Source organism: Ixodes scapularis, unplaced genomic scaffold (assembly GCF_016920785.2).
Source record: "Ixodes scapularis isolate PalLabHiFi unplaced genomic scaffold, ASM1692078v2 PGA_scaffold2__306_contigs__length_199485367, whole genome shotgun sequence".
NCBI classification, from domain to species: domain Eukaryota; kingdom Metazoa; phylum Arthropoda; class Arachnida; order Ixodida; family Ixodidae; genus Ixodes; species Ixodes scapularis.
The window spans coordinates 116,104,044-116,130,321 of NW_024609857.1; the positions used below are offsets into that span (position 1 = coordinate 116,104,044).

The 26,278-nt window shown below is 48.5% G+C and overlaps 1 pseudogene; it reads left to right on the top strand.

Moving 5' to 3' along the window:
* Positions 1–7,292: 7,292 nt before the first annotated feature.
* LOC115321910 overlaps positions 7,293–26,278 on the top strand; it is a 36,328-nt pseudogene continuing 17,342 nt past the window's right edge.

Here is a 26,278-nt window from a genome sequence, read left to right on the forward strand (position 1 = left end):
TTTTCCTTAGATTCATATTTTTCACTTTTTGTACCGTTCGAATCTTTCTTCATGAAGTACAGACTGCGTGCCATACTGGTCCGGAAATATCATCGACACGTACGATGGGGACGGAACTTCTTTCGAGGGCATTCCTTCAACGAAATTCGCACCTCATACCCACGAGTGTGGAATGGCATTTCAGTACCAGTAACGCCAACATATGTTGGCGTTACTGGTACGAAGAAAAACGCAGAGCGCGAAGCGGCAGTGTAGAATATGTCAGCAGTGCCGACATAGTGGCAGACATGATCGGGAGACCAAATTTCTCGCGTCGTACGGTATGGGTCCATCGCGGTCGCTGTCCCACAAAACGTCGTCGAGGTGAAAAACTGTGAAACTTCGTCCCCACGAGATAAGACGCATAACTATTGCTAATTGGAGCACTTAACGACACAGCAGTTCATGCTGTCAACCCAGCGCAACCGCAACGCTCCGACTTCAATGCGTACCAACGTACGGGGCGCGGTTTCGTTTCGGTGGGGCTCTCACTGCCTACCTTCGATAACGGCCGCGCGGCGGCGCGCCGGTCGCGTCGCACGGAGTGTATATGCGTGTGTATGTGTGTCTGTGTGGACGTGTACATATGTGTGTGTACAAGTGAGCGCGTGCCAGTGATTCACAACATCATCCATAGTCACTCTTACTTCCTTTCCCCTCGCTCCCTTCAATTTTTTTGTGAGAAACAGTTCTGCATCTCAGCAAGAACAACTTCTCCCCCCCCCCCCTTTTTTTTTGCCTGTACAACCCCCCCCCCCCCCCCCCCCCCTCGGCAGCACAGCAAGTGGAGCGAAAGCTGGCGCTGCAGACCTCAGGGATCCTTGGGATCTCTCGCTCATGCTTCGAGGAGAGGCGGTCCAACTAGAGCCCTTTCATGTTTCAAAAGTAGCACAAGGTGCGTCGATGCACGAGGCACATGCAACGTGCAGTCCTTGGGAAGATCATGGCGGCACAACGCAGCAGAGCTAGATTTTAGACGCCATGGTCTTCCCAGAAGCGACGCGCGGTACGTGCCTCGAGCGTTTCTACAAGAATGAATGGCGCCACTATTCCCAGGATAGAGGGGCTTTAGGTCCAAGTAGAGGGTCCAAGGGGTCCGAGAGTTTCGCGCGCTGGAGCTGTACTCCTCCGGCCGTCCCAATCGGCTCAAAATGGAATCCTCGCCGCGTGATGGCGCTGGGGACCCAGGTGATTAGCTTACTGCTGGGGACCCAGGTGATTACACAGTTTTAGTATAGCGTTGCTGGATCTTACGTACGCAATAAGCAATAGTATAGCTTACGCTAAAAATGACCTGCTTGGACCGAATTTAGTTGTGCGTTACGTTTTCGTGTGAACACCGCGCATGATCTTGGTTAAATTTGCTAGAGCCGTGGAATTCCGCGTGCTTATAGCGCAACCATGCTCCTGGAAAGAAATATTGAAAAAGAAAAAGTGTCCAATCATTTTATTTCAGATTAAACCAAGCCACAGCTGCCTCGTCAAGCGCCGCGTCTCCAGCTCGACGCTCGCCCTCCAGCGGCGAAAACGGGAACCGCTCTAGTGAGGGTCCCCCGATTCTCCTGCTCAGCGGGCACGGCGGAACTGCTCGCGATCATGGCTCGCGAACTGTCATTTCCGAATACAAACAACACTCTTCACTATGCCAACGTAGTGCTGCAGCCGGTATGGAATTGTACCTAACTGGAGAGTTTTAGTATTGAGCATAGAAGCAAACGCAAGCGGTGTGTGTTTGCGTTAGAGTTGCGTCCCCCACGTTGTGCGTGCGCCTCATCGCCATCCGCCATCCAAGACCGCAATTTTGGGCTCCGCGCACACGCAGTGTGGAACACACAAAGCTAACGCAAGCACACAGCGCGTTCGCTCGTATACGCAATACTAAATATACTGTTTCACCGGCTTCCAACGCCAATGAAACGTGCTGCAGTGAGCAGAGTGCAAGCAGGCAGGCGTTCCTTCGAACTGGAAAGGCTGAGATTGGCAAAACGACGGAGCGTAGAAATGAAAGTAACTAAATGTTATGAAAAGATTGGTAATTAAATAAATATATATATTTTTTGCCATTTTTTTACTTTTGGGCATTTGATTTAGAAGGATATTGGCGGCGACTTTGGACGTCTTGCCGATAGTCAAAGGTCGCGACTTGGATAGCAAAATATACTTTACCCACAATTAATGAAATTTTACATGGATTTCTCACATTAGCTAGAATGTTTTTATCGATTTTAAACTTTTTTTATTTTCTTACTTGGTAATTAAAAATGCTGTGATTGGCACCAGTGATGATAATTAGCACACTTTTTATTGTCATATTTGTTCGCGCGTTTGAAATTAGATTATAAGCAACAAAATATATTAGAGCTTAAAAAATTGTGTATTAAAATATCTGAATGTTATTATTATTATTAATACAAATCGCGGCGATGTATGTCCTCAATTAACGCCAAGATAACGAAAATACGCCATTTAACCATAATAGTCCTTCCAGAAAGGTATTATTTTGTTCTCTTTTTAGCATATGAAAAACTCTGAGATCGTTATCAAGATAGACAAACAGTCAAAGACTGGATGTAATATAAAGTCATATGCGTCACGCGTTCCTATGAAAAACCCACACACACACACACACACATCAGCTGTCTGACTAGGATTTGGTCTTTCGATTGTTGCAGTGAGGACAGCGTTTATTAATTTATACGTTTTGTGGACATATTGTAAAAATTGGAATTATTCTCTTATTCTTGTGCTGGGAATAATGTTAAACCAATTAATAATCTAAATACCCAAAAAACAATTAAAAGGCCCGCATTTCATTATTTTTCATGACAATTATCTGAGCGAGAAAAGGTAGCGAGAACGCACAAATATCAGCACTGATTTTTTCAACAACTACAACAACTACAAATATCAGCCTGGATCAAACATGCCTGTCACAAAATAAAGTTTCAGCGAAAAACTTATTTAACTAAATAATTACGACGTGAGACTCATCTTGAGTTATGAAGGAATTCGAAATTAAGACCCATATCGAGAAATTAAATCCAAAATAGAGGTTAGTTTCGGTTTCGCTCCAGAGTTAAAAAGCGCACCCTTACGTAACTATTACGCTAAACACCGTTCTTGTTTTCAGGGTAAAGACGTGACCTGAGCTGATAACACCTTAGCTTTCTCGTATTACAAGAAATAATTTGTGTCGCACAGTGAAGCCAGCACACTTGGCAGGCTCAACAGCGGCACGCATCTCGGACCCTCACTATAACCGCCATTTTGGAAAATGAGTTGGAGTCGCGAGAGGCTACGAGTACGAGTGCGTAGCCAAATTCGATCACGGAGCCTCCGTCAGTCGTCCCGTGGAAACGGCACATTTTATCAATGCTATCGCGGAATGAAATTCATCATCCTGATATCCAGTGCATAGCGAGAACTTCGGCGATTTCTTTTACAGTCGTTCGTCCGTCGGTGATGAACTGTGGGAATAGGCTTAGCGTTGAGCAGATCGCAGCGTCGACGCACACTGCGAGCGGCGAACATTTCCACTGTGCACTCTTTCAGCCGCAGGGCGATCTGATTCCACCGCGGTTGGTCCCAGAAAGAATCGCCGAGCTGAACACCACGCAATTTCACGTAACACAGAACTTCGAAAACACCACGTCGCCCTTGCTGCGCCAGTCGAGGCAACCGCCACCTTGAAACTGGCGCTGCTGGCGCTCTCGTTGGGTCCGAGATCTCTCGAAAGCGTCCCGCAAGGCCCGCTAGTCAGCAACGCAAAATCCCCAGCGTTGCGTGCGTACGCAGTACGCTAGTCCTTTTATTGCGTTCTGCGCATCCGCACTCACGACCCGCAATCTCCTTGCGTACGCAAAGCTATAGCGTACGGTCCACTAAAACTGTCTCCATTTAAAATGCAAGAAGAAGAAGGAGAATCTTTATTTGCTCAGGAGAGCCGCGGCACCGCAGAAAGGCAACAGCCCGTACCAAGGAGGCCCGCGATTCCGGGTCTAGTGATGGTGATTATGGGGTGATGTAATGTACACGATGAAAGTGATGATTGTGATACGTGCGTTGGGTCTAGCTGCATTATTCGCGGTGGTGGTCTTCGCGGTGCTGCCATGGGCCGCTTACTTCTAGCTGGCCGGTCTCGGGCGCCGGGAGAGGGCTCCTTGCGTGTCCGACTTCCATACGAGCCGCGGTCGAATTACCGGCGACGCAGGGAGTCCAGCACCCCCGTGGGGGGGAGGGGGCTCCAGGGGTTGGCGCCGGTGTTGGCCAGGCAGCCGTCTTTACGATAGCGGTTCTTGGAGTCTCCCAGCTTGCGGTCGAGCTTGTAACTGAACAGCGTGGGGTCCATATCACAAGAGCGAATGACATTTTAGCGAACGGCGACATTTGAGCGAATGGTCGTTTTAGCGAATAACGGGGGCGCGCGTTAACCCATCCGTCGCGCTGCGCTTTACGCCGCTTCGCGGCGACAGTCTACGGCAACTCATTACAAAAATATGAACTCGCTTGGCCCACCCGAAAACGCCGCTTCGCGGCGTCCGACTATTCGCTAAAGTGTCGTTCGATGAAACGTGGGCGTTCGCTAAAACGTCATTCGATCAAGTGAGTGCCTCCCGAACAGCGTGAGCACCCTGTCGATCGAAGACATGGTCTGTGCCACTGGTTCGGCTGAGTCTTTGACGAAAGACACGTCTTACGTGTCTTTTCGCTCGACACAACGCCGAGTACATTCTGTTTGGCGCCGGTGTTAAAGAGCTTTCAACAGGATCGTCGAAGAACCGCGGCGTGCGACTCATTTTCCAAAATGGCGGTTGTGAGGGTCGGAGATACGTGCCGCTTTTGAGCCTGTCTAGTGTGCTGGCTTCACTGAAGGTTACAAATTATTTCTGATAATAGGTTGTTTGCACATGACGTCAATTCGCCATTTTGTTGTTAGTTTGTTTTTTCAAACACATTTACTACATTGAAGGATTACATCGCAACCGGTTGAGATGATGTCAGCGGTGCTTTGCATGTAAATCCTTGGAATGCTCGAGTTTGGCACACGCCAGACAGCTCACAACAACAAAATGGTGGACGAAATTACGTCAGTGAAAACACCCTATACGAGGAAGCTAGGATGCAATGAGAGCAAGTCACCTCTTTATCTTGAAAACAAAAACGGTGTTTAGCGTAATGTTTATGCAAGCATGCACGTTTTAATTCTGGAGCGAAACCGAAACTAACCTTTATTTTGGTCTTAATTTTGGATTTTTTTATAACTGAAGATGTGTCTCACATCGTAAATATTTAGTTAGGGAAGTTGTTGGCGGAAACTTTATTTTGTGACATACATGTTCGATCCAGGCACTTCAAAATACTTTGAACATTTCAGTGTCCCTTTAAAGACAGTAGAATATTGTTGTTGAAAAAATCTGTGCTGATATTTGCGCGTTCTCGCTGCTTTTCTCGCTAAGATAATTGTCATGGTAAATAATTAACTGCGGGCCTTTTAATAGGTTTCTGGGTATTTAGATGATTGAGTGGTTAAACATTATTCCAAGTACAAAAATAGCAGAATAGATTCAATTTTTAGAATATGCCCATAAACGTATAAATTAATAAACGCTGTTCTCACTACAACAACCCAAAGACGGAACCCGAATCAGACAGCTGAAGTGTGTGTACGTGTGTGTGTTTTATAGCAACGCGTGACGGATAGGACTTCATTTTGCATCCAGTGTTTGATTGTATGTCTATCTTGATAACGATGCCATAGTTTTTCATCGGCTAAAAAGAAGAGAAATTATACCTTTCTGGAAATAATATTACGGTTAAATGGCGTATTTTCGTGATCTTGGTGTTAATTGGGGGCATACATCGCCGCGATTTGTATTAAAAATGATAATATTAAAATTAAGATATTTTAATACGTAATCTTTCAAGCCCTAATATAATTTGTTGCTTATTATCTAATTTCAAACGCGCAAAAAAGTACGACAATAAAAAAATGTGCTAATTATCATCACTGGCGCCAGTTTCAGCATATTTTATTACCAAGCAATCAAAAAAAAAAAAATCAGCGAAAATATTCTAGGTAATGTGAGAAATCCATGTAAAATTACATTACCCACAATGGGTAAAGTATATTTTGCTATCAAAGTCGCGACTTTTGACAATCCGTAAAACGTCCAAAGTCGCCGCCAATGTCCTTTACGCTCCGTCGTTTGCCAATTTCAGCCTTTCCAGTTCGAAGGAACGCCTACCTGCTTGCACGTCTGCTCACTGCAGCACGTTTCGTTGGCGTTGGAAGCCGGTGAAGCAGTAGTGAGTTTTAGTATTGTGTATACGAGTGAACGCAAGCGCTGTGTGTTTGCGTTAGCTTTGCGTGTTCCACACCGCTCGTGCGCGGAGCCCAAAATTGCGGTCTTGAATTGGCGCATGGCGATGACGCGCACGCACAGCGTGGGGCACGCAACTCTAACGCAAACGGTTTTCGTTTGCTTCTACACGCAATACTAAGTCAAGAAGGTAGGAGAAGCTCCTCCCACAAGCGTGATGCGCCCGTTTCAAATCCATCCGCAGTCGGAAGAAGAGTTCACTGGAAACGCTTCGCCAGCTGCTCTCCGATTCCACTTTTTTAAGAAAGCGACCTTTGTATTCATCGGAGGGGGAACCGAGCCCCTGAAAGCAGCCTTTCTGTGCATCGGAGGAGGAACCGAGCCCCTGAAAGGCAGCCTTTGTATCCATCGGAGAGGGAACCTAACCCCCGAAAGTCGTATTTGTTTCAATCGGAGCGGGAAAACTCTTATCTCCCTCTTGCGGCTTCCACAACGCTAAGTCGAAGGTCGAAAGATGAAGCAAATATGTACACAACACTGTAATGTACACAAAGGCACGACCCTCCTCGCCCGTTGGCCGCGACGTCACGGAAACGATGACGGAGGGATATATGATTCCCTTTGAGGGGCATTTGCCGCTACCTTCTTGACCTAGCTCATTCAAACAAAACCCGAACCGGAAGTATTATCGGCTTCCTGTCATGGCGGCAGGAAGTAGCCCGAATAAAAAAAAATATATTTATGTCTTTGTTCTTGCGAGATTAATTTTTTTTTAATCGCTTGATACAATGTTTTTAACCACCACAATCTTATTCAATCCTATCAGCAGCTGGATAAAAAAAGAAAAAAAGGGGGGCCAAGCGGGCAAAGCGGGCAAGCCAACCTTGTTGGGCGGCCCAAGCCACAGTGCCAAGCCAAGTGTTCCTCGAGTTCGCGATATCCTGATCCATGTTTTGTGAGAGGTGATAATGTCAGCTCGTTGCGTTGCCTGTGGTTGGACCAATCATTTTTACGGCAGAGATACTACGAAGTTCTTTAGATTTCCGTCGAAACTCATGTATGCCGAGAAGAGAGACGCTTGGGTAGCTGCAGTGAGGAGAGTGCACCCGGACGCGTATAAGCAAACCATATCCCGTACAGCACCTGGCCACGCCCCCTTGTCACGTGACATGACGTCACTTCCGCCAAGGCAATTTGTTATGTCACGTGACCTGACGTCACTTCCGTTCCAAACCGAAACCAGTTGTTTTATTGGTTAGCGAATTGTCACGTGACATGACGTCACACGCGCCGCTGTGGCAAGGTAAACATGGCGCCCGCCGCCGCCTGAAGCACGAATCGTACGCGGTCGATCATCGGTGCAGTCGCGGCTGAAGCCAGAAACGCTTGAAACGGGAAGCCTACGTGATCGACGCAGTCGCGGCTGAGACGCTGTGAACGCGGTGACGCGAGGGACTCAACACTTGGCGACGCAACTACGCGACGCCCGCAGTATGCGACGTCTCGCATCGTGCTTCTGCACAGGAGTGCGTAAAAGGCGCAAGTACTTCTCTTAGCGTTCTCAACTCGTCGCTTGATAAGAGCGAAGCAAGGTTTACTACCAACGCCTACCGCTGGTTTCCGAAGTCGAGCCTTCGGTTTCCAACGTCGGGTCTCGATGTCGCCGCTATTCTTGCCGCGCAGGTTCGTCGCCGACGCGGCGGATGTGAACCATGTCATGCATGAACGCTTGCCTTTTTCGATACGAAAATATGCTCTGTCGTCACGAACGCTTACGCCGACCCACAAGCTGAATTTGAAGTATTGTCAGCATTTTTATTTCGCCTGTACGTTGTCATCGCATCACCGTTACTCGCGGCGACGCAGATCTTCGTGCTTGCCTTCTAGCGGTGCCGCGGCTCTCCCGACCCCAAATAAAAAAAGCTGCTCTACGCTCGAACCGCAAAATGGGGAAGTGGTAAAGAAATTAGCTTAGTACCGTCAGAAACACTCGTATGACGATAGGCATGCCCAGTGGAACTATGAAGAGAAAAAACAAGAGTGCATACTTTGAACTCGAAAAGTTTTTATTTCACCACATTAAATATATTGTTGCAATGCAGTGCTGGTTTCAAAGAATGCTATTTCCTCAGTCCCTTGCAAAATGGCAAGTTCACACTGAAAAGCAACAGTTTACGCGTACAAAAAGAAGTTCACAAATGGTAATAATAGTTTCTCTCGAGACCTAAGGTAAAGCAAACGGGCATGTCGCCTCAAACGTATAAGGCACATGAAAGCTGTAACTTTGAAAGCTACTACAGCTTTTTCATGTAAAAGCAGCTTCACACACTTGCAACAGCTTATGACCTGTGGCTGACCAGTCAGTCACAAGAGGCTAAAATCGGTTTGAAGTCATTCCCTTCGTAAGCAGTTTGCAGGTGAGTGAAACAGCCTTAAAGTGTGACACCTTTCGCTGTAAACACCAAACCAATTGTAAACAATGAATAAACCTCTTCTGTTCTTACTTAAGTTGTACCATGTCGGAATTTTACATCACACTTGTGTGCCTGTGAAATTGTGTGTGCATGTGACAAAATGTGAAATTGAGCCCGAAACTGACACGGCTGCAAAATAATCAGTTTTAAGAACTCGTGTCGGATTCAAAATTGCACCCAAAAATCCTGGACACGGAGCAGACGTTTGATTGTATCTGTTCGGATGAGCAGCTGTGTTTTTCCTTTCATTAATCCAGACAGTTCGAATGGATGTAACCTCTGCTTTTGTACATAACATGTGGATATGAGCATAAACAACAGGGGAGGCACCCAGCATTAGCATCAGAAGAATGAAAACAGGTTAGAGAGCAGCTGGACTTAATTCTACTTGTTGGCTGATGAGTTCGTGGACGACATGAAGCGTGGAGTCTTCTGCCGCGCATGTCAACCCTCTGTGTATGCCCCTCTTTCAACGTCTTTTTTTTGACTCCGCTTTTGAGGAGACTTGGGGCTAAGGACGTTGGCAACAGGTCACCGGTTCACACTCGACAAGTGCTTCTGGCGAGTCTGTGCCCAACTACATTGCTGTGCTGCGTCGTGTCGCTCAGCACTGCGAGTAGACATAGTTTTCGTACAAGTTTTGTGACCGGTTAGTTTGTTGGGTGTGTGAGGAAGCGATTTAGCGACACCTTCTCGCCACACCAGATCTCGCTTTCGCTAGGGAAATGTGGGGTTTTCCGTTTGTCGCACACTCCGCAGCAATCGCAAGTTGTTGAGCTCAACAACTTGCGATTGCTGCGGAGTGTGCGACAAACGGAAAACCCCACATTTCCGGGCTCCAGAGACGGCATGGACAAACACCACCTACACAAGGCATGAAACGGTTCATCAATGCCAAGCCACAGCCCTGGCGCAGGGAAGACATCTTTGAGTACAGCTAGAAAATGTTGCGCACAATGCAAGTAGCTATAATTTTAAACACGCCATTTCTGTGGTGGAAAGGGACTCATCATACATGCGTGCCGTCAGTAGTTGGCCAAATCCAAGCACCACGCTCCGGTAGTGGAATCCAATCATCATCTGGGATCTTTGAACCAAGGTAGAAATCGTCGAAGTTCAAGTAAATGAAATTTTTATCTGCATAGATGGTGAGGCTTGGTCAACAATTGTTCTAAAGAGATGGTGTCGGCTTGGAACGGCAGCAGAGACTTAAACCTAAACTGCTCTCCGAACGTATCCACAATGTAAGTTGGTGGTTCTGGGAAGTGTCAATTTTTCCACGCGGTTCAAGGGAAAGGAGCGTGAGCCACCATTGCTGACCGTGAAAAGACGTGGAGCAAGCCTGCTTGAAGGAAACCGGTTTGAAGTATTCGATAAGCTACGTGATGCGTGGGCAACAGACCTTTCTGGAAATATGTGATGCCCCCAGCGTCTACTTTATGCACTGCGACGTCCAGATGTATGGTACGAGGAATTGTCCAAGAAGCGAAGACGTGGCAGAGGGAGAGCAAAACAGAGGGTGTGATGACCACTTTTTTTACCACTCACTCAATTTTTAGCATGTTCTGAGCTCCTAATGATAAGAAAGAGAGAATCGTGCTACTACTACGATATACAAAGCATTCGAGCCGGCACGAGCATACATCCGAAGAGCCCCACAATTCCCCCCTTTGCAAGGTCTTTTGCGGAAAGGTCTATTGCGCATTCAGAAGGGGAGAGAGAGAGAGAGAGGGGGAGGGTCCAAGAAGATGACAAATTGAAACACTCTTTGTCGAGGCTTGAGAAAGGACGGTCTTGCTCTTGTCTACCGCCTAACACAACACAAAGCACTACTATTTAAGGTGTCCTTCAATTAGCCGAGCCACTCCCACAGACTCAAGGACTGCCAAAAGAATTTCCAAGGGTCTTCGAGTAAGGACTTGGCGGACCCACATACTTTCACACTAAATCTAAACTTAAACCCAAGTACCACAAGCGTCGACTTGTTCCTTTGGCCCATGAGCCAAAGGTGTAGTACACCATCATGCAACTCGTGCAACAAGGAATTTTGCCCCCGGTGCGGAAATCTACATGGACTACTCCGGTTGTACCCGTGGGGAAGTCACACGGCGTGATATGGCTATGTGCATGTCATAAACGCATCATTAATCCAGTCTTGAAACAGAAGTCGTACCCACTGCCAACAGCACAGCAAATGTTAACTTGTAGCATAGTCCTTTATTACGCTTCTGGTCACAAAACTTCTCCGTAACGCTATAGGAGGGCTTGGTGTGCGACTACGTGTGGCACTGGAATTGACAAGGAGCCTGAAAGCTGTCAATCTGGCCAGCACCGCTGGGAACTGGGCATCCAGGACGTGCTATTGTAGTTCCGAACCCACTCTGAATGAGCCACCTTTAGATCACAGTGATGCATCAATGCTCTGATAGTACCGTCCTTTTAACCAAAATTCATCAATGAAACGCATTTAACCCCAGTTTGCGTTCAATTAACGACGAGGAAGTTTCTGGACCCCTGAGGATGGACGGCTCCGCTCATCACGGATGAATTATAAAGCTTTCTCCTGGTGAAAACTGAAGTTTGTAGTTGGAATGCCTCGAATCCTACTTCAAGGCTAAGAACATCACAAGCTCCGCAAAGATGCAAGCCGTCTTCCTGGCGTTCTGCATGAATAATCCTACGACACCGTACGAGCCCTGCCCGCGCACAAAAAGCTTCGGAGGTCGAGCTTGAGATCATCAAGCGCCTCAATGAGCACCACGACCCCAAGCCAGCGAAAGTGCTCAGTCGGTTCAAATTCCATCAACGGTACGAATCAAACTACGATGGGCTCCGTCTCCGAGGATGTGGTCGCACTGCAAAAAATCACTGCCGACTGCAACTTCGGTACAGTGACGGCCACAATGACCACACCCTCTCTGGCAACGGCCACCACAGCCATGCTTGTGTCAAATGCCAGTTCACCACAAAAGACTCGACAGGTCCCGCAAGCCCCAGCGAGAGAATTCTCCGCTGTGCTACCGCTCGAAGTGATGATGAGGGACCGATTAATTTGTGGCATCAAGGATTCCCACCTTCAACGTTTGCTAGTGGAACGGAACATCACTTTAGACTGCGCCAACACTCTCGCATTGAAAACAGAGTCGGCCGCCAGCCAGCAATTCCAGATGCGGAAACAAGGTAATGTGCCCAGTTCCACTGCAACCACAAGTAAGGGGGTGAGATCATCAAAGAAATCCTGTATCCTTTGCGCAGGTATGCGTTCACCTGATAAATGCAAGCTCGCTAAAGATGCATGCAAATTTTTCCACAAGGGACACTTGGAAGAGCGTGTTTCAAGCAAAGAGTTCAACGAAAAGTCAAAGGAATGCTCGTCAAGTCGTACCCGTCGGTTGACGGTAAAGGCGAGACGCATGGAGACCTCTGCAATGAGCAGCGTCGGTGAAGGGGACCCGTCGTGGATTATTGTCACGCTCCTGGTGGATGGATGACCTTTGGAAATAGATCAGACTTTCTCAACGAACGTCGCAGATTCCAGTTCGCTTCACCGTCCTTTCAAGCGAAACTCATTAATAAAACTTATTTAACCTTAGTATGCGTAAGTGGACAACCCTCTTTCACATGTCTCTGATTTGTCAAAGCTGTATGTTGCGCTAGTTGGTATTGGTCTTGGGTTGCCAAAGGCATGGTAGCGCTTTTTTGGATGAGGACAAAAGAAAGAAAGACAAGACAGACACGAGCGCTGACTGCAACTATTTAATCAACATGGAAATGAGGCATATATACATGCTTCGATCCTATCGATCAACCAACCCCAGGCCTAGCCGCCACTTGCATGAACTGCACCTCCTTATCGAAAAGGTTGATAGATGCAACGCTGACACACCCCAGCCCTGCCCTTTTTATTTCGTCTGCTTCGATAATCTCCCTAACAGTTCTATTTTTATGTTTAGCGAGTACGGAGCATGAGTCAAACAAAGGTTTGCACTCGCAGTCATGGCAATGCATTGAAAGGTGGCCATCCCGATAGTTTTTGATGTTTAGACTATCTTCTCGGAGCCTATCGTTCAGGCATCTCCCAGTCTGACCTACATATTTCTTACCGCATGTTAAGGGAATCTGATATACCACACCCTCAACACAAACGACAAACGAAAAGGTCGATAGATGCAACGCTGACACACCCATGCCCTGCCCTTTTTATTTTGTCTGCTTCGATAATCTCCCTAACAGTTCTATTTTTATGTTTAGCGAGTATGGAGCATGAGTCAAACAAAGGTTTGCACCCGCAGTCATGGCAATGCATTGAAAGGTGGCCATCCCGATAGTTTTTGATGTTTAGACTATGTTCTCGGAGCCTATCGTTCAGGCATCTCCCAGTCTGACCTACATATTTCTTACCGCATGTTAAGGGAATCTGATATACCACACCCTCAACACAAACGACAAACGACAAATCCGTTTGTCGTTTGTGTTGAGGGTGTGGTATATCAGACTTCCTTAACATGCGGTAAGAAATATGTAGGTCAGACTGGGAGATGCCTGAACGATAGGCTCCGAGAACATAGTCTAAACATCAAAAACTATCGGGATGGCCACCTTTCAATGCATTGCCATGACTGCGGGTGCAAACCTTTGTTTGACTCATGCTCCATACTCGCTAAACATAAAAATAGAACTGTTAGGGAGATTATCGAAGCAGACAAAATAAAAAGGGCAGGGCTGGGGTGTGTCAGCGTTGCATCTATCGACCTTTTCGATAAGGAGGTGCAGTTCATGCAAGTGGCGGCTAGGCCTGGGGTTGGTTGATTGATAGGATCGAAGCATGTATATATGCCTCATTTCCATGTTGATTAAATAGTTGCAGTCAGCGCTCGTGTCTGTCTCGTCTTTCTTTCTTTTGTCCTCGTCCAAAAAAGCGCTACCATGCCTTTGGCAACCCAAGTCTCTGATTTGAAATGTGTTGGAAGAAGCAGTCAGGTCTTAAGTGAATGCGACTTTATAATAAGTGCATAATGCATGGGAGGCTAGCAGACTCCCGCGTCAGCTAAGAAATCTTAGGGTACAAGTAACATACACCAAAAAGGTTCAACCGGAAAGGCAACCTGAGCAAAGTCGCGACACAAAGAGGGCTTTTCGCAGTGGCACACTAGGAAAACCTTACCGTGGAAACCCACACTCTTCTCACAGGTGGCACGTTTCAACGTTTTAGACTAACCAGAGTGAAGCTGTTCATCTCCTTAACAAGGACTGCTTAACGAAGAACGGTTGCCAACACTGATGCAGCTACACTAAGGTCGCTGACATTGGTCGAGCGGTCAGCTCGTGGGGCTGGACCGAGGCGCATAACCCTTCGATGGCACTGCTGAGGGGATCGGTGGCCGAGCATGTTAGTGCACCACAGCTCGGAGCACATGAAGCAGGAAGCTTGGACTGCAGAATCCAGGAATTCGAGGTTCAATCGCCGTCCCTCCTTGCTTCAATGTGGATGAACATCATAGTGGCACGCAGTCATGTATCACTACTGCGTGATGCACGTCAAAAGGGTGGTGCAACGATTTTAGTGTTGAAAGAATTGGCAGTTTGTATTTTTTATATTTTTTACCCAAGCTCAAGTGACCAAAAACGTGTCACTTTGCCTCGAAAAACCGCTATTCCGGTGCATAGTCGCAAAGAAAAGAAAATATTTGCCAATCTGCAGTTGCCGTGGTGGCTAACGGAACTGATGTGTGATATGCGGAAGTGAACAAAACCTGTCCCCCTCCACTGCTACACTCGCCGTCAGCACCGTGGCAAACCGTCTTTTGTGTCGACAGCTCGCCGCGACCTTTGATGATGCTAATCCTTGAAAAGTTGATAATCGCGGAGGAAGTGCGGCCACGTACTCGAGAACGGAGCCCGTCGTAGTTTGATTTGTTCCGTTGATGGAATTTGAACCAACTCTGCACTTTCGCTGGCTTGGGGTCGTGGTGTTCATTGAGGCGCTTGATGATCTCAAACTCAACCTCGATCTGAAAGCTTTTTCGGTGCAAGCAGGGCTTGTACGGTGTCATAGGTTTATTCATGCAGAACGCCAGGAAGACGGCTTGCTACTTTGCGGAGCTTGTGATGTTCTTAGCCTCGAAGTAGGATTCGAGGCATTCCAACTACTAACTTCAGTTTTTACCAGGAGAAAGCTTTATAATTCATCCGTGATGAGCCGAGTCGTCCATCCTCGAAGGTCCAGAAACTTCCCCGTCGTTAATTGAACGCATACTGCGATCAAATGCGTTTCATTGATGAATTTTTGTTAAAAGGACGGTGCAATGAACAGGATGCTGCGACGTTTGTTGAGAGAGTCTGATCTATGTTCGTGGCTTCCTGGCGCTGACAATACTTGATCCGAGCGAGGGGGACCGTGAGAGCGACGTTACTTGGACTCTGCACGGTGTTCTTATAAGTATTGCCGCCGAATATAACATTCATAGCCTCGTCCCACTAGAGCGACAAACACCGGTTTTTGTCCGACGACACCACAAAGTTCTGTGGCGCCGACAATCGCCGACAAACGATTGACGACGGACGAGTTCTTGTCTGTTGTTGGACTTGAAGTGCAGCAAGCAGTCCCACTGAGGAACATCTCTCGGAGACAAACCTATCCTCCTCGCCCGTTTATGCCTTTTGTTTTCTCCCTTCCCACCCTTCTACCCTTCCTCCCGGAACGAGAAGCCCTTGGTGGCCACTGCCACTCCTCGTTCCCGGCCCCGCAGTTCCGGTCCCTCGGTTGCATGTAGTAGTCACGGGCGAGGCTTGCTGGCTGGTGCAGGGCGGTCGTGTTGCAAAAGCGAATTTGCTCTGGCTGGTTTTGCTCGTGAAAACTTGGTGTGCAAGGTGGTGCTTCAAGACGCCGAAGTCTACGCCCTTGCATCAGGATGGATACACCCATGTGCGAGGACCGACCAAAGTAAGACCGCTTACCACGAAGTAGGACACGACGTTCCGCGGCAAGCCACTCCGGCAGACAAGAGACTTGTCATCACGTTCTGTGATAATCGGGATGTCGTATTGTTCACAAAGGAGCGCTTTCCCTCGATCATTCGAATATAAAGTTATAAACATCCTCAAAATCAGCGTGAAACTCCGTGGCGCTCACCTAGAATGCCTCGAACGGCCCACAAAAGGAACGATTCAGGTATTTCTAGTTTGGAAAAAGTTTGGTGTCGATTGTCAGCACTGTTTACGGAAAGTCGCCAACAGCAAACGATGAGAAGCTGAAGATTTAATCAAGAAATAAAGTAATCGTCGCGCCTTTCACCGTGTTTGTCGGCGCGTTTTATGCCCAAAGAGCAAAACACGAAAACCGCGTCACCAGACTTTGTTTGTCTGTGTATCTTGAAGTGTTTTGTTGACAACTCCAGTCCCACTAGGAAACAAGTTTCCTTGCCCCCGTGTTCTGCGTCGTGTCCGCCCAGGTGGGACGGCGGACTCCGACAAACAGGCTGTCTGTCGGTGTAGTCTGTCGTTCGTTGTCGTGTGTCGCTGTCGTTTGTTGCTGTTTGTCGCTCTAGTGGGACGCGGCTATCACACTGTTTACAAATAGCACCTGCAATCAAGGTTTTAAAGTTTGATCAGTTGACTCAGCGTACAGAGCCAAAGACACTTAGACTTGTCAGAAATGCTCTCAGTGCATTGATGCATCACCGTGATCTAAAGGTGGCTCATTCAGAGTGGGTTCGGAACTACAATAGCCCAGTTCCCAGTGGTGCTGGCTAGATTTGCATCTTTCAGGCTCCTTGTCAACCCCAGTGTCACACGTAGTCGCATACCAAGCCCTTCTATAGCGTTGCAGAGAAGTTTTGTGACCAAAAGCGTAATAAAGGACTATGCTACTAGTTGAGTCAACATTTGCTGTGCTGTTGGCAGTGGGTACGACTTCTGTTTCAAGACTGGATTAATGATGCGTTTATAACATTCACATAGCCATATCACGCCGTTTGACTTCCCCACAGGTACAACTGGCGTAGCCCATGCAGATTTCCGCACCAAGGCAAAATTCCTTGTTGCACGAGTTGCGTGATGGTGTACTACTCCTTTGACTCATGGGCCAAAGGAACAAGTCGAGGCTTGTGGTACTTGGGTTTGAAGTTTAGATTTAGTGTGAATGTATGTGGGTCCGCCAAGTCCTTACTCGAAGACCCTTGGAAATTCTTTTGGCAGTCCTTGAGTCTGTGGGAGTGGCTCGGCTAATTGAAGGACACTTTAAATAGTAGTGCTTTGTGTTGTGTTAGGCGGTAGACAAGAGCAAAACCATCCTTTCTCAAGCCTCGACAAAGAGTGTTTTAATTTGTCATCTTCTTGGACCCCTCCCCTCTCTCCCTTTCTGAATGCGCAATAGACCTTTCCGGAAAATCCCAAGAGACCTTGCAACCGGGGGAATTGTGGGGCTCTTCGGATGTACGCTCGTGCCGGCTCGAACACTTTGTATATCGTAGAAGTAGCACGATTCAGTCTTTCTTATCATTAGGAGCTCAGAAAATGCTAAAAATTGAGTGAGTGGTAAAAAAAAAGTTATCACACCCTCTATTTTGCTCTCCCTCTGCCCCCTCCGTGTTCTGAAATCACAAACTGTTAAACAAACATCAACCCCGTCTTCGCTTCTGGGACAATTCCTCGTGCCATACATCTGGACGTCGCAGTGCATAAAGTAGACGCTGGGGGTACCACATGTTTCTGGAAAGGTCTGTTGCTCACGCATCATGTAGCTTATCGAATACTTCAAACCGGTTTCTTTCAAGCAGGCTTGCTCCACGTCTTTTCATGGTCAGCAACAATGGCTCACGCTCCTTTCCCTTGAACCGCATGGAAAAATTGATATTTCCCAGAACCACCAACTTACATTGTGAATACGTCCGGAGAGCTGTTTAGGTTTAAGTCTATGCTGCCGTTCCAAGCCGACACTATCTCTTTAGAACAATTGTTGACCAAGCCTCACCATCTATGCAGATGAAGATTTCATTTACTTGAACTTCGAAGATTTCTGCCTTGGTTCAATGATCCAGATGATGACTGGATTCCACTTCCGGAGCTTGGTGCTGGGATTCGGCCAACTACTGACGGCATGCATGTATGATGTGTCCCTTTCCACCACAGAAATGGCGTGTTCAGAATTATAGCTACTTGCACCGTGCGCAACATTTTCTAGCTGTACTCGGAGATGTCTTCCGTGCGCCAGTGCTGTGGCTTGGCATTGATGAACCGTTTCATGCCTTGTGTAGGTGGTGTTTGTCCATGTGGCGAACCTCTGCCATCTCTGGAGTCCGGAAATGTGGGGTTTTCCGTTTGTAGCACACTCCACAGCAATCACAAGTTGTTGAGCCCTAGCAAAAGCGAGATCTGGTGTGGCGAGAAGGTGTCGCTAAATGGCTTCCTCACACACCCTACAAACTAACCGGTCACAAAACTTGTACGAAAATTATGTCTACTCGCAGTGCTGAGCGACACGACGCAGCACGGCAATGTAGTTGGGCACAGACTCCCCGGAAGCACTTGTCGAGTGTGAACCGGTGACCTGTTGCCAACGTCCTTAGCCCCAAATCTCCTCAAAAGCGGAGACAAAAAAAAAAAAAAAAAAAAGAGATTGAAAGAGGGGCGTGCACAGAGGGTTGACATGCGCGGCAGAAGACTCCACGCTTCATGTCGTCCACGAACTCATCAGCCAACAAGTAGAATTAAGTCCAGCTGCTCTCTAACCTGTTTTCATTCTTCTGATGCTAATGCTGGGTGCCTCCCCTGTTGTTTATGCTCATATCCACATGTTATGTACAAAAGCAGAGGTTACATCCATTCGAACTGTCTGGATTAATGAAAGGAAAAACACAGCTGCTCATCCGAACAGATACAATCAAACGTCTGCTCCGTGTCCAGGATTTTTGGGTGCAATTTTGAATCCGACACGAGTTCTTAAAACTGATTATTTTGCAGCCGTGTCAGTTTCGGGCTCAATTTCACATTTTGTCACATGCACACACAATTTCACAGGCACACAAGTGTGATGTAAAATTCCGACATGGTGCAAATTAAGTAAGAACAGAAGATGTTTATTCATTGTTTACAATTGGTGTTTACAGCGAAAGGTGTCACACTTTAAGGCTATTTCACTCACCTGCAAACTGCTTACGAAGGGAATGACTTCATACCGATTTAAGTCTCTTGTGACTGACTGGTCAGCCACTGGTCATAAGCTGTTGCAAGTGTGTGAAGCTGCTTTTACATGAATAAGCTGTAGTAGCTTCCAAAGTTACAGCTTTCATGTGCGTTTGAGGCGACATGCCCGTTTGCTTTACCCTAGGTCTCGAGAGAAACTATTATTACCATTTGTGAACTTCTTTTTGTACACGTAAACTTGCTTTTCAGTGTGAACTTGCCATTTTGCAAGGGACTGAGGAAATAGCATTCTTTGAAACCAGCACTGCATTGCAACAATATATTTAATGTGGTGAAATAAAAACTTTTCGAGTTCAAAGTATGCACTCTTGTTTTTTCTCTTCATAGTTCCACTGGGCATGCCTATCGTCATACGAGTGTTTCTGACGGTACTAAGCTAATTTCTGTACCACTTCCCCAATTTGCGGTTCGAGCGTAGAGGAGCTTTTTTTATTTGGGGTCGGGAGAGCCGCGGCACCGCTAGAAGGCAAGCACGAAGATCTGCGTCGCCGCGAGTAACGGTGATGCGATGACAACGTACAGACGAAATAAAAATGCTGGCAATACTTCAAATTCAGCTTGTGGGTCGGCGTAAGCGTTCGTGACAAGAGAGCATATTTTCGTATCGAAAAAGACAAGCGTTCATGCATGACATGGTTCACATCCGCCGCGTCGGCGACGAACCTGCGCGGCAAGAATAGCGGCGACATCGAGACCCGACGTCGGAAACCGAAGGCTCGACTTCGGAAACCAGCGGTAGGCGTTGGGAGTAACCTTGCTTCGCTCTTATCAAGCGACGAGTTGAGAACGCTAAGAGAAGTACTTGCGCCTTTTACGCACTCCTGTGCAGAAGCACGATGCGAGACGTCGCATACTGCGGGCGTCGCGTAGTTGCGTCACCAAGTGTCGAGCCCCTCGCGTCACCGCGTTCACAGCGTCTCAGCCGCGACTGCGTCGATCGCGTAGGCTTCCTGTCTCAAGCGTTTCTGGCTTCAGCCGCGACTGCACCGATGATTGACCGTGTAGGCTTCGCGCTTCAGGCGGCGGCGGGCGCCATGTTTACCTTGCCACAGCGGCGCGAGTGACGTCATGTCACGTGACAATTTGCTAACCAATAAAATAACTGGTTTCGGTTTGGAGCGGAAGTGACGTCAGGTCACGTGATATGACAAATTGCCTTAGCGGAAGTGACGTCATGTCACGTGACAAGGGGGCGTGGTCGGGTGCTGTACGGGATATGGTTTGCTTATACGCCACCCCGGACGGCTTGCGATGGGAGCCGAGCGGGGACTGCCGGATCTGCAGCGCGCACTTTATCACAGGTACCACTTCGTGAGCTTCTGGCGAGCTTTGCCCGGTTATAACGTAGTGTTGACCTCTAGGACGGCCATCGAACTTCAGGGACCGCCCTGATTTCGTGCCCACCGTGTTCAACTACGCAAGAGCTCCTGGCGAGGCCGCAGTCAAGTCGCATGACCTCTTCGTGGAAAGGCAGGAAGGTAAACGCGAGATTTCTGCTTCTAAATCATCACGGAAAGAGGCTGCACGTGCGACTACACGCGCTGCTCCACGCGAGCTTCGGCTCACACTGTAACCGTCTAACTATGGAAGCGGATACTATATACCAACAAAACATGAAGACGCATTTGAGCCGGTGTAAGTTCATAATTGTAGAGTTAACTGAGACTGCGTTGGTGGCGGGAAGAAGGAAAGAAGTCTCAAACACAGCTGAAATTGTATTGCCACAGAATCGATTTATATGTATATTGTCTGAACAAGAAAAGAGGGAAACAGGGTAAAGGGAAAAACCCGCAAATGTTATGCTCTCAAGTCAAAACAACACAGAGCTGAAGGACGAAACACGCGGTACGAACTCGACCTGTATCTGTCAGTTTGAGGTCAAAAGGAGGGTCAAGCAAAATTTTCCAACCAATAGTTTATGGTTTGAACATACACATACAAAAGAGGTGACCTCAAAGCCGTGCATTGTAAAGGACATACATTTGCATAAAAACGTAATCTTCATAAAAAAAACAAAAAAAAATCTTGCAGCGCGAGTGATTGAAGGGACCGCATAAATCGGTTTCTAATCATATTGTGCAATGATTTTGTACGGGGGTGGCCAAAGATGGTGCATTTTGATCATTGAAATTCCAAAGAATGAACTTGAGTAAAGGGTAAAAAATTCAGAGCGTGAACTCGCTGCATTAAGCAGCCGTTTGCAGACAAAAGACGTCTTGGACATGGGCGTACCAACCGGGGGGCGAGGGGGGCGCTTGCCCCCCCCCCCCCCAGTTCTTAGAGTGGGGGGGGGGGGGGGGGGGGGGCAAGGCATGTGCTTTGCCCCCCCCCTCAGACAGTGGCCACTGGGTAGGACAAACATTGTCCGGTGGCGCCCAAGGGATATGGCTAAGAAGCTTCTGGAATTCGCTCTGTCACCCCGTGCCACCTAAGCAAAGGATCAGGAAGGAGGCGGCTTGAGTTTCCATCGGAGGAGTAAATTCCCAACAAGTTAGGGATTATCGTAGTGGCTCCGCGTCGTGTGGACAGTGTTGGATATAGCATGTCGGAGTTCACGCGCGTAAGAAGAAGACGTCGAGGAAAAAGACGTCGAGGTTGTTCACGCGCGGTGAGACTCTCGCGGGCGTGTGCATGGCTTGGCATGGCGGACTGAATAAAACATGGTGTCAGGAGTGAGCCAGCCTGATGATGATGTATCCTCCCGGTAACCTGCGAACGTCCAAGGTCAGCAATGGCAACGTCTCAAGCTGGAGTTCCTAATTCGTCAAATGCTGACAGCGCCGATACACCCGGCCACAGCCAAGCTTCAGGTCCGCAGCTGGGATACAAAACGCCTGTGACCATGACGTCGTTCCAGATTACGCCGCCGGAGCCGTTTGCCCTCGCGAATCCCAATGAATGGCCTACGTGGAAGAAACGATTTCTTCGCTACCACACGGCATCGGGACTGAGCGACAGGCCAGAAGCCAGCCACTACCACACGGCATCGGGACTGAGCGACAGGCCAGAAGCCAGCCAAGTCGACACACTAGTTTACCTGATGGGTACACAGGCTGAAGAGGTGTTCAGCAGGTTCAAGCTCAGCGATGCTGAACAGAAGAAGTTCGATCTAATCCTGAGCAAGTTCGACGCCTACTTCATTCCCCGTCGGAACATTATCTTTGAAAGGGCACGTTTCAACACACGAATTCAGCAGGACCGTGAGTCCGTCGAAGATTTCGTTACGGCTTTACATGCTCTGGCAGAGACCTGCAACTACGGAGTCCTTCGAGAGGAGCTAATCCGAGATAGGCTCGTTGTTGGCCTCAAAGACAGGAAAGTTTCCGAAAAACTGCAGCTCGATGCGGATCTAAGTTATACGAAAGCATTGACTGTGGCACGCCAACACGAGGCCGTCCATCTGCAGCAAGCAGTAATGCACAAGGAGCCATTAAGCGAGGTCATAATAGACAACGTGCGGACCGGGAAGCATCAATCGTCCTCACGGAAGACCCTCGCAAAAAGCCCCGCTGGTGCATCGAGCCCTCTACCGTCAACGACTGCAAAGGTCCCAAAAGGCAAGAACCAGACAAGCTCTTGCGGCTGGTGTGGTCGCGAACGACATTCAAAGAATGCATGTCCGGCAAAAGACGCTACTTGCAGACAGTGCTCAAAGAAAGGACACTTCGCCACCGTCTGTCGGTCGGCGCCAGCTGTACGCAGCGTTCAAGAGCAAGAACCAGGCTTTCTGGGTCTGACAAGTCATGGAAGGTCTTCAAACTGGGACGTCACAGTGGTCGTCAATAACAAGGGAGTTGTATTCAAAGCCGACACAGGAGCGGATGAAACAGTGCTTCCAGATGGCCTTTTCCGCCATCTGTTCAAAGGTGTACAACTCCAGCCAGCGAAACGGCCCCTCGACGGCCCCAACGGTAAGCCACTTATCGTTGTCGACACGGCCCAGATGCACATAACTTTCAACGGACGAACAAGCATTGAAGAAGTTTACGTACTTCAGAGCTTGAAGTCACCACTTCTAGGCAAGCCTGCCATCGAGAAGCTTGATGTTCTAACTGAACTCGTTGCATGCATCGGCGTTATCGAAAAAGGAAACGTCGAATCCGAGTACCCTGACCTCTTCCAAGGTCTAGGAACCTTGAAAGATGAATACAACGTCAAGCTACAGCCAGAAGCTAAGCCTTTCGCGCTGACGTCTCCTCGGAGGGGTACGACAGGGGTACGGCAGGGGGTACCCCTGTCGTACAACGGCAGGGGTACCCCCTGCCGTTGTACGAGAAAACGAAGCAGGAACTTCGACGCACGCAGAACGAAGGAGTGATATCACCAGTAACGGAGCCAACATCTTGGTGCGCGCCAATGGTAGTTGTGCCAAAATCATCTGGGGCACTCCGCATTTGCGTGGACTTCACAGAACTAAACAGGTACATACTGCGAGAATGGCATCCAATACCTGCCGTGGAACACACTCTGGGTATGCTACAAGGTGCAAAAATGTTCTCCAAGATAGACGCAAATTCTGGGTTCTGGCAAATCCCAATCAGCGAAAACAGCAAGCTCCTGACTACGTTCATCACGCCATTCGGACGCTTCTGCTTTAACCGTTTGCCATCTCTTCCGCCCCCGAACACTTCCAGCGACGCATGGCTCAAATCCTGGAAGGTCTGGATGGAGTCGTCTGCCATATGGATGATGTACTCATCTGGGGGTCGACAAGACAGCAGCACGACCAACGACTACGACAAGTGATGGATCGTCTCAGAGCAGCCGGAGTTACCCTGAACAAGGACAAATGCGAGTTCAGCAAGTGCAGCATATCGTTTTTGGGGCACATCCTTGAAAACGACGAGGTGCGGCCCGACAGGGAAAAACTTCGTGCTATTGCCGAGATGCCCCACCCTACCTCTAAAAAAGGGCTGAGGCACGTGATGGGGATGGCAACATATCTAGCAAGATTTGTGCCCAACATGGCCGAAGTGTTGCGGCCATTGTCGTCAATGATGTCGTCGAAGCAGAACTTCGTTTGGGAAAGCCCCCAAGAAGAAGCCTTCAAAAACTGGAAGGCTCTCCTGTCATCGGATCCTGTACTCGGCATCTACGACCCCAACAAACAGACAGTTCTCACGGCTGACGCGTCGTCGTACGGCCTTGGTGCCGTCCTGAGACAAAAGCAGGAAAACGGACACTTCAAGGTCGTCGCGTATGCATCCAGAGTCCTTACCGACACCGAGCGCCGCTACGCGCAAATTGAAAAGGAAGGCCTCGCCCTAGTTTGGGCATGTGAAAAGTTCAGAGATTTCCTGATTGGGAGAAGTTTCCAACTCGAAACTGACCACAAACCCCTGGTTTCAATTTTCGGATCCAAAACACTCGACGACTTAACGCCACGGCTCCAGAGGATGCGAATGCGTCTCGTGAGATACACCTATACCATTTCCTACGTTCCAGGAAAGGATCTCACCGCGGCTGACGCCCTGTCTAGGTCTCCAGTTCAACGGCCTGGAACGACGGAGCTCGCCGAGGAGATCCGAGGCTTCGTAGACCACGTGACGTCATCTCTGCCGGTGACTCCGCCAAGCCTTAAGCAAATCTCTGCTGAGCAGAAAGTGGACAAGGAATGCCAACGCATCAGCAAATTTTGTGCGATTGGATGGCCAAGTCGCCGAGATATAGGAGCCGACCTTAAAGACTATTGGATTCACAGATCCGACATTGCTATGGGCGGAGACGTCCTGATGTGCGGAACCAGGATCCTCATTCCTCAAAGATTCCGAAAGTCAGTCCTTGTCCAACTTCATGAAGGACGTTTCGGCATAGAAAAGTGCCGAGCAAGAGCCAGAAGTTCTGTATGGTGGCCCAACATCGACGCAGACGTGGAAAATCTTGTTAAAAAGTGCCACATCTGCCTAAAACACAGCCGAAACAGACAAATGCCACTGAAGCCGATGGAGTTCCCCGAAAGACCATGGCAACAGGTGGGAATGGACCTCTTTTACCTCAGTGGTCAGTGGTGGCTGATAGTGGTTGACTACTCGCGTTACCCAGAGCTAGTCCGCCTGAGCAGCCTTACCGGAGCCGCGGTAGTCAACCACTGCAAGTCTCTTTTCGCCAGACATGGCATTCCGGAAGTGGTTATCTCAGATAACGGACCGCAGTTTTCTAAGACATGCCATTCTGAATTTGCGAAGTTTGCACAAGAGTATAACTTCCGCCATGTGACCTCGAGTCCGCACTACCCTCAGAGCAACGGGCTCGCCGAAGCGGCGGTAAAAATAATAAAAGGGTCCTTAGACAAAACAAAAGATCCCTACGAGACACTGCTTGCATATAGGACAAGCCCCCTCAAGAACGGGTACAGCCCCTCCAAACTCTTGATGGGAAGGAAGCTTCGTACGACTCTCCCAGTGGCCTCCGAGAGTCTTCGTCCTCATACTCCCGACGAGAAACAGCTGAGGCTATTCGAGAGAGAAAGTCGTCGAAAACAGAAGCAAGACTTCGATCGGCGTCACGGCGTGCGGGACCTGTCCCCACTAGACGATGGTACAGACGTCTGGCTGGTAGACCTCCAGCGCCAAGGCGTCATCAGTGGTCAAGCCGATGAGCCCAGATCCTACTGGGTAGAAACTGAGAAAGAGTCCGTACGCCGTAACTGCACTCACTTAGTACCGCTTCCGGAGCAGTCTTCGCCTGCTATGGATGACAGTGGAGACACATCTACAAGCACTAAAGTCCCTACGTCGTGTTACGACCCAACACACGAGCACACTAGGAGTGGGAGGTGCATAATTCCTCCCTAACGTTTTCAGCCATCGTGAAGAGAGCTTTGGAGCAATTCATGTGTCCAGAGCTATGAACTCGCGGAACTCAAGAAAGACTTGTAGAACAGTATACAGTCCAGCTATGTTCCCTATATTCTAAGAAAGGGGGATGTTGGATATAGCATGTCAGAGTTCACGTGCGTAAGAAAAAGACGTCGAGGTTGTTCACGCGCGGTGAGACTCTCGCGGGCGTGTGCATGGCTTGGCATGGCGGACTGAATAAAACAGACAGTATGTGCAAAGAACCATTAAAGAAACCAACTCGTCTCGACTTAGCTCCTGGCGGACCCGCTGAGTGCGTTTATCCATCCGACAAGCTCAGCGCGCACTTCTCCCGAATTTGGAAGGCATCGGGGAATCACGTGTCCTTGACGCAGGCACTTGTCTGGTACTGCGTAAAACTAAAACACAGCGATTTTGAGACTGT